Raw genomic sequence first — 9,091 nt, forward strand, 5'->3', positions numbered from 1 at the left:
TTAATTCATGTGATGTGGTGTGTGTAATTGCTTGGACTCTAAATACATATGACACATTTTGAACTGCATCGAATAACATCCAATATGGCTTGGACTGAGGGGGGAAACACAATACAAATTCTCTAGTACTCTATTTCTTGTCATTTAATGTGAATAGTGCAGAGATTCAAATTATTGGATCCTGCTTTCACCGAAACAAATTACTATATCATTCGAGAGTATCATAGAATGATAATAATGATGACGCAGAGAATGGTAGATTAATTATAATGACGAGCGGAAAAATTGAAGAATAATTAAGATTTTTTTTTGATAATCTCTCAATGCAATACCCTATAAAGCTAAACACACAAACATGAAACTATCAGGTTCCCACTCGTTAAATCATATGAAGAGCGATCAACTACATGGCGTGGCGTAGTTAAAAACATGGGTCAATAAAAAAATTGCCACGACATCGTTTTTCGCTGCCATGGCAATACAAACCAAGATGCTAATTTTGAGGAGGGCGTCACCACAACGACGGCCTCAACGGCGAAGAGACCTTAAGGGGGAGATTCCAGCCCCACCGAACCATTCAGTAGATCTTCCCACACATGCTTCCGAAATTTCTAAAGCCCAGACCTCCTGGTGGAAATTCCAGTCCCACGGCGCGGTGTTTGTGTCCATTGGTTCCGAAAGTTGTGTTCCTCTCCCGCCGATGCCATAGAAGTCTCGGCACAACTTTGGGCCAATGGCTCTTGAAGTTTCTCCGCTGCCGCCGAAAGAGTAAAATGCATCGGTGGTCATTGTACTTGTGTCGAAAGTTCACTTTAGTCAGCGTACTTAAAAATACGGTCAATACGGTCACTATGTACACATTGCGGTGATTATACGGTCACTGGTTGCTGTATGGTTTCGTATTTTGTCTAAGCTGACCAGTCAAACTTCCTATATGTGGAACCTAGTTAGACAACATTACCTCTCTATCTTATACAGACCCACTTGTCAGCGAATGAAAAGTAAGAAATAAAGACAAACCAAAAACAATGCGTCCACGAGCTTCGAACAAGATATCCCAGTGAGGTTTCCCGCGCGTATTAGCCGCCTGAGCCCAACCGCTTTTGCTTTAATTAGATAGTGACGTAATTTATATATAAACATAAAGCACACATCCAAGCATGCATCATGATTCACCCCATGCAGTGCACACAGACTCACGCACGCACGTACGCAGTGCACACACGTCCTTATGTCCACGCACGCTATAGCACGGATGCATACAGGTCACACACACGTCGCAGTGCACACCTGCCGTCTCACGCTAGTCCCTCCACAGCCTCACCATGCGCTCGTGGAGTCCTGCCTCACACAACGCCAGAGGGCATGCGCGTTGGCTCAGTTGGATATCTGCCCATGATAAGCGACGCACTCGTACACAGAAGAAAAGGGTCGCCAGTATAGTTCAAAAAAAAAAGGGTCGCCAGTAACCAGAGATTTGCCCGGGTATATACTAATAGATCGTATTTATTTCTACAGACAGCCCAGATCATTTTTATCTTTCTCTCTATCCCACCACCTCACGTATTTTCGTACGTAGCGTGCAATGTGCCTTATGCTAGCTAGATATCATTGTGCATGCCCTCACAAGCACTCGCTGGGTGATGCATATGAGCAACGGGACAAAGCGGCGCAAACGAATACCAATTCTCAGTCTAGTGAGATGGTCACAAGGCCGACAACGACGACATCCCACACCGGGTCGCTTTTGTCAACGTGCGCGTGCATGATAGTGCGCGCGGCTGCCCGAGCACGAGCCGATGATCTCAGCTTCATCGCGCGGCGTGCGCGCTCCAAGGTTCGAGCGTTTGCATGCCTGCTAGCGAGTGTGTGCACGCGTACTAACGTGCATTGTGTGAAACTCAACGAGCTGGATGAAATCTTGTCTCAACTGGCTAGCACGGGTGGGTAGTAGCGGAAAAGTCCCACGCTCGAGTCCACCCCTTTGGTGCATTGTTTTTTTCCAATTTATTTCTCCTCCACACACTGACAGGTGGGACCGCATATGTAGAGTCGATTAGGCTGCCATGTAGGAAGTTTGACCGGTCAACTTAAACAAAATACGAAGTTATACGCTGAGTCAGTGACCGTATAATCACTGCAATGCGTATATAGTGATCGTATTGACCGTATTCTTAAGTACAGTGATTAAAGTGAACTTTCAACACAAGTACAGTGACCACTGATGCATTTTACTCCCGCCGAAATATCCAAAGCCCGCTTGTAGATTTCAAACGAAACCAAACAAAAAACAAAGAGAGGAAGTAGTCCAATCCGCAGCAGCGGAGCCCACTCCTCTCCTCCCCCTATGGCTTCTGGCTCTCCCACCAGCGATTCACTCCGACCTCGTCTCGTCTCCCCCACCCGCCGCCCCCGTCGCCGCCGCCGCCACTACCCACCGCCGACCTCGTGCCTCCCACCATCCTCCCCCTCCACTCACCTCTCTCTCTACATGGGCCCCAGATCCAATAATCCGGGTGTCGTCCATGGCGTTCCCGGCGGCAGCGGCGGTTCTTCCCGATCCACACCACCTCTACCTCGCCGTCCGGGTCTGCGCGCGCGTCCACCTCCATCTCCACGGGCACACGGACTCCTTCATCGCCGCCGACGCCACCCCCCCTTTCTCCGTTAGGGTTAGGGTTTGCAGTTGGAGCGGCGAAGAGGTTAGCCACCGGGAGGAGATGCCGATGGCCCGTCGCGGGACCTGACGAACGGAGGAGGAGAAGAAGGACCACCGGGAGGTGGCCTTCATGCAACCCACGAGCAGCCTCCCAAGGTCCGTTCCAGCCCCCAAGCAAAGATTTTTATCCCCTTTTCTGATTCATCCCAAATCTCAACCACCCTGTTCATCCTCTAGCCCTGGGAGGACGATTTTTCCCATCAATAACGGTGCTGCTGTCCGGTTGTATTGCCTGCAGTTTTGACACAAACGTACTGCACTGACTGCCGCCAGCCTCCCGTGCTTCTTCCCCGGCTTCCTCTGATACAGCCAGCGCACTTGTTGAGCCCGCCAGGAAGGACAAGTACCAAGTCCGGCGACACGAACATCGTCGTTCTCTGCTCCATCGCCGGCCTAGGTGCGTCTTCTCTTTCCGTACCACTTGATGTTGTTGCTGTACTATTGTTTTGTTGGGTCTGAAGCATGAATTGCCCAAATATTTCTTATGATTTGCCTTCAAGATTGGTGAGCAACAAAGCGGAGCTGCTGAAGTGAAACGATCTGGGAGCATTGTCTCTTAGGCCTTGTACAATGGGAGGTGCTTAGGGGAGGTGCTTAGAGAAATAAATCAGGCTTTTCGTAAGCACCGGTGTACAGGATAGACGCTTAACTAAGCGTCTCTCCTGTAGAAATAGGCACCGATGCTTCAGAAAAACCCGGTTTATTTTTCTAAGCATCTCTCTAAGCATCTCCCATTGTACAAGGCCTTAAGTAGATCCACTAGGCGTGTCTAGTTTTTCTGAGTGATGCTCTCCTTGGTTCTCTATGCTTGAGAATCGTATGGACAACTGAGTGATACGAACAGCAGCAGCTGAACTAAATATGGTTTGTCCTAAATATGATGTACAGAGATGATATGTTCTGCACTGTGCGAGTATTGGGCCTGATTTGATTGGACATTTGCGCATGCATGACTTTGGAATCGAGTTGCAAAGGTGGTTTAGAGTTAAGAGATAGTGATGTATTAATTTTTTTTCTTTGTTTATTAGGAATCTGACAAATTAACAACCATCAGGCCTTGCAGATTTGTGGGCATAGGCATAGAAACAATGACAAATAAACAAGGGATTAGTCTGTAGATATGCAAAACGTCCTATATTTAGGAACAGAGAGAGTACTATAATACAGTCTACCTGCTGTGTCATTCCTTTATTACTTACATTAAACAGATAGTGCCGAGAAAGTAAAGATTTTTTGTTTCCCTTCATCTTGATATGTAGAATTGCATTTTTAGAATACAATACAAGTAATGGTGTGCAATATCTACTATGCCGATATATTGGCATGTATGTGTGTATCAGTTCAGAATCTAGTTGGGCCGCAATAACAAATAATGTTGAAATTGGAGGATTAATTATCTGTGCCATGACTGTAGTATTATGCTTGTTTTATGCCATGTCCAACTTTTTGGTGTATATTCATGACCATTTGAATTTTTCAGAATGAGATACCCCTCTATGTTGGTATTTTGGTACTGCCAAACATTATGTTGTTTGATAAATTCCAGCATGTGCAATCACATAACTTTTTATTACTATTTTGGTGATAAAAATTACAAGCTGGATAACAGTTGACTTTTATATTACACCTACTGTATACATATATTGGAAAAGTAGTTCAATCATCTCTGATTTGACATGTTCAAGCAATGTGTAGTGTCTACAAACTGCATTCACATCTAAGTTGAAGCCATTTAGAGCAGGCATCTCAACTTGCTGCATTTCCTTGTTTAATTATTAGTAATAAATCCACCCAGATTATTACTTGAAATCTTTTGCAGTTAACCTGCTATAAATATGTTTTCTCTTGTTTAGTACTTGAATTTATTGAAGTAAACCCAAGTGGTTCATATCTATTGCTGCAGCAGAGACTTTTTGAAGAGGGACACCATGTTCTAATCTAATGCCGCAACCATTTAGACCCTTCAGTTTTGGTGCCATCAGCCGGACAACAGAGGCTGCGCCGTAACCTCCCTGTTCGGCTACCACCACTTGCAAGGATTACCAACTCCTCGGCTTCCTCCTCACTTCTCGTGAGTCCCAGCTCTCCTCCCTCTCTCCATGTGCCATGAGATGGTCTGGCTCTTCACTGGTAATAAGCAAGGGCATTGTTTTTTGAGTTGATCCATTGAAACTGCTCATCACTGGCAGTACTAGGATAGAAATGTTCTATCCAGGATTTTTTCCCTCATACATCTGATGATTGCTCACTGCGCATATATATTAGCTCCTGCAAATTTTGTTCTGCCAATTGAATGAATTTGTTGTAGAAGTTTATTAGTGAATGTGAGGGTTCATTATTTGAAACTGGCAATGCTCATTCGTATGTGTTTGATTAGGCAAGTTCTAGTGGCCACTGCATCAACTGAAATTGATTTATTACCATAATAAAATCTTCGAAGTGTTCCTGAGATATAATGCAGAACCCTGTGTAATAAATGTGATGCTTTTCTAGCTTAATTGCCTGTTTTTATTTTATTTCTTGAAAACAAACATAGCATGAATGAGGAAACTCCCTGTGTTGAGATTTATTTTCCCTGCGTGATAGCAATTTCATTAATTTATCGAATGTAACTAGTGTGACTTTTTAGTTTCAGTTCAGTTAATTAATTGTGCTCGTAAACCTCTCTCGTTATAAATGCTCTTATTAGCCCTTTATGCCTCTCTCTAGACCAAGAAGTGAAGGAAATATGCCCTAGAGGCAATAATAAAGTTATTATTTATTTCCTTATAATCATGATAAATGTTTATTATTCATGCTAGAATTGTATTTTCCAGAAACATAATACATGTGTGAATACATAGAGAAACAGAGTGTCACTAGTATGCCTCTACTTGACTAGCTCGTTAATCAAAGATGGTTATGTTTCCTAACCATGAACAATGAGTTGTTATTTGATTAACGAGGTCACATCATTAGTAGAATGATCTGATTGACATGACCCATTCCATTAGCTTAGCACCTGATCGTTTAGTATGTTGCTATTGCTTTCTTCATGACTTATACATGTTCCTACGACTATGAGATTATGCAACTCCCGTTTACCGGAGGAACACTTTGGGTACTACCAAACGTCACAACGTAAATGGGTGATTATAAAGGAGTACTACAGGTGTCTCCAATGGTCGATGTTGGGTTGGCGTATTTCGAGATTAGGATTTGTCACTCCGATTGTCGGAGAGGTATCTCTGGGCCCTCTCGGTAATATACATCACATAAGCCTTGCAAGCATTACAACTAATATGTTAGTTGTGAGATGATGTATTACGGAACGAGTAAAGAGACTTGCCGTTAACGAGATTGAACTAGGTATTGGATACCGACGATTGAATCTCGGGCAAGTAACATACCGATGACAAAGGGAACAACGTATGTTGTTATGCGGTCTGACCGATAAAGATCTTCGTAGAATATGTAGGAGCCAATATGGGCATCCAGGTCCCGCTATTGGTTATTGACCAGAGACATGTCTCGGTCATGTCTACATTGTTCTCGAACCCGTAGGGTCCGCACGCTTAAGGTTACGATGACAGTTATATTATGAGTTTATGCATTTTGATGTACCGAAGGTTGTTCGGAGTCCCGGATGTGATCACGGACATGACGAGGAGTCTCGAAATGGTCGAGACGTAAAGATTGATATATTGGAAGCCTATGTTTGGACATCGGAAGTGTTCCGGGTGAAATCGGGATTTTACCGGGTTACCGGGAGGTTACCGGAACCCCCCGGGAGCCATATGGGCCATCATGGGCCTTAGTGGAAAGGAGAAAGGGGCAGCCCAAGTTGGCTGCGCCTCTTTCCCCTCCCCTAGTCCTATTAGGACTAGGAGAAGGTGGCCGGCCCCCCTCTCTCCCTTCCCCTCCGAGGAATCCTAGTTGGACTAGGATTGGGGGGAGGAATCCTACTCCCAGAGGGAGTAGGACTCTCCTGCGCCTCCCTCTTTGGCCGGCCAGCCTCCCCTCCTCTCCTCCTTTATATACGGAGGCAGGGGCACCTCTAAACACACAAGTTGACACAAGTTGATCCACGTGATCGATTCCTTAGCCGTGTGCGGTGCCCCCTGCCACCATATTCCTCGATAATACTGTAGCGGAGTTTAGGCGAAGCCCTGCTGCTGTAGTTCATCAAGATCGTCACCGCGCCGTCGTGCTGACGAAACTCTTCCCCGACACTTTGCTGGATCGGAGTCCGGGGATCGTCATCGAGCTGAACGTGTGCTCGAACTCGGAGGTGCCGTAGTTTCGGTGCTTGATCGGTTGGATCGTGAAGACGTACGACTACTTCCTCTACGTCGTGTCATTGCTTCCGCAGTCGGTCTGCGTTGGGTACGTAGACAACACTCTCCTCTCGTTGCTATGCATCACATGATCCTGTGTGCGCGTAGGAAATTTTTTGAAATTACTACGAAACCCAAAAGTGGCATCCGAGCCTAGGTTAATGATGTTGATGTTATATGCACGAGTAGAACACAAGTGAGTTGTGGACGATACAAGTCATACTGCCTACCAGCATGTCATATTTTGGTTCAGCGGTATTGTTGGACGAGACGACCCGGACCAACCTTACGCGTACGCTTACGCGAGACCGGTTCCCTCGACGTGCTTTGCACAGAGATGGCTTGCGGGCGACTGCCTCTCCAACTTTAGTTGAACCAAGTATGGCTACGCCCGGTCCTTGCGAAGGTTAAAACGGAGTCTATTTGACAAACTATCGTTGTGGTTTTGATGCGTAGGTGAGATTGGTTCTTACTTAAGCCCGTAGCAGCCACGTAAAACATGCAACAACAAAGTAGAGGACGTCTAACTTGTTTTTGCAGGGCATGTTGTGATGTGCTATGGTCAAGGCATGATGCTGAATTTTATTGTATGAGATGATCATGTTTTGTAACCAAGTTATCGGCAACTGGCAGGAGCCATATGGTTGTCGCTTTATTGTATGCAATGCAATCGCGATGTAATGCTTTACTAAACGGTAGTGATAGTCGTGGAAGCATAAGATTGGCGAGACGACAACGATGCTACGATGGAGATCAAGGTGTCGCGCCGGTGACGATGGTGATCATGACGGTGCTTTGGAGATGGAGATCACAAGCACAAGATAATGATGGCCATATCATATCACTTATATTGATTGCATGTGATGTTTATCTTTTTATGCATCTTATCTTGCTTTGATTGACGGTAGCATTATAAGATGATCTCTCACTAAATTATCAAGAAGTGTTCTCCCTGAGTATGCACCGTTGCAAAAGTTCTTCGTGCTGAGACACCACGTGATGATCGGGTGTGATAGGCTCTACGTTCAAATACAACGGGTGCAAAACAGTTGCGCACGCAGAATACTCAGGTTAAACTTGACGAGCCTAGCATATGCAGATATGGCCTCGGAACACGGAGACCGAAAGGTCGAGCGTGAATCATATAGTAGATATGATCAACATAATGATGTTCACCGATGAAACTACTCCATCTCACGTGATGATCGTACATGGTTTAGTTGATTTGGATCACGTGATCACTTAGAGGATTAGAGGGATGTCTATCTAAGTGGGAGTTCTTTAATAATATGATTAATTGAACTTAAAATTTATCATGAACTTAGTCCCTGATAGTATCTTGCTTGTTTATGTTGATTGTAGATAGATGGCTCGTGCTGTTGTTCCGTTAAATTTTAATGCGTTCCTTGAGAAAGCAAAGTTGAAAGATGATGGTAGCAATTACACGGACTGGGTCCATAACTTGAGGATTATCCTCATTGCTGCACAGAAGAATTACGTCCTGGAAGCACCGCTAGGTGCCAGGCCTGCTGCTGGAGCAACGCCAGATGTTATGAACGTCTGGCAGAGCAAAGCTGATGACTACTCGATAGTTCAGTGTGCCATGCTTTACGGCTTAGAATCGGGACTTCAACGACGTTTTGAACGTCATGGAGCATATGAGATGTTCCAGGAGTTGAAGTTAATATTTCAAGCAAATGCCCGGATTGAGAGATATGAAGTCTCCAATAAGTTCTATAGCTGCAAGATGGAAGAGAACAGTTCTGTCAGTGAGCATATACTCAAAATGTCTGGGTATAATAATCACTTGATTCAATTGGGAGTTAATCTTCCAGATGATTGCGTCATTGACAGAATTCTCCAATCACTGCCACCAAACTACAAGAGCTTCGTGATGAACTATAATATGCAAGGGATGAACAAGACTATTCCCGAGCTCTTCGCAATGCTAAAAGCTGCGGAGGTAGAAATCAAGAAGGAGCATCAAGTGTTGATGGTTAACAAGACCACTAGTTTCAAGAAAAAGGGCAAAGGGAAGAAAAAGGGGAACTTCAAA

The sequence above is a fragment of the Triticum dicoccoides genome, chromosome 2B (genome assembly GCF_002162155.2).
Source record: "Triticum dicoccoides isolate Atlit2015 ecotype Zavitan chromosome 2B, WEW_v2.0, whole genome shotgun sequence".
In the NCBI taxonomy this organism is placed as follows: domain Eukaryota; kingdom Viridiplantae; phylum Streptophyta; class Magnoliopsida; order Poales; family Poaceae; genus Triticum; species Triticum dicoccoides.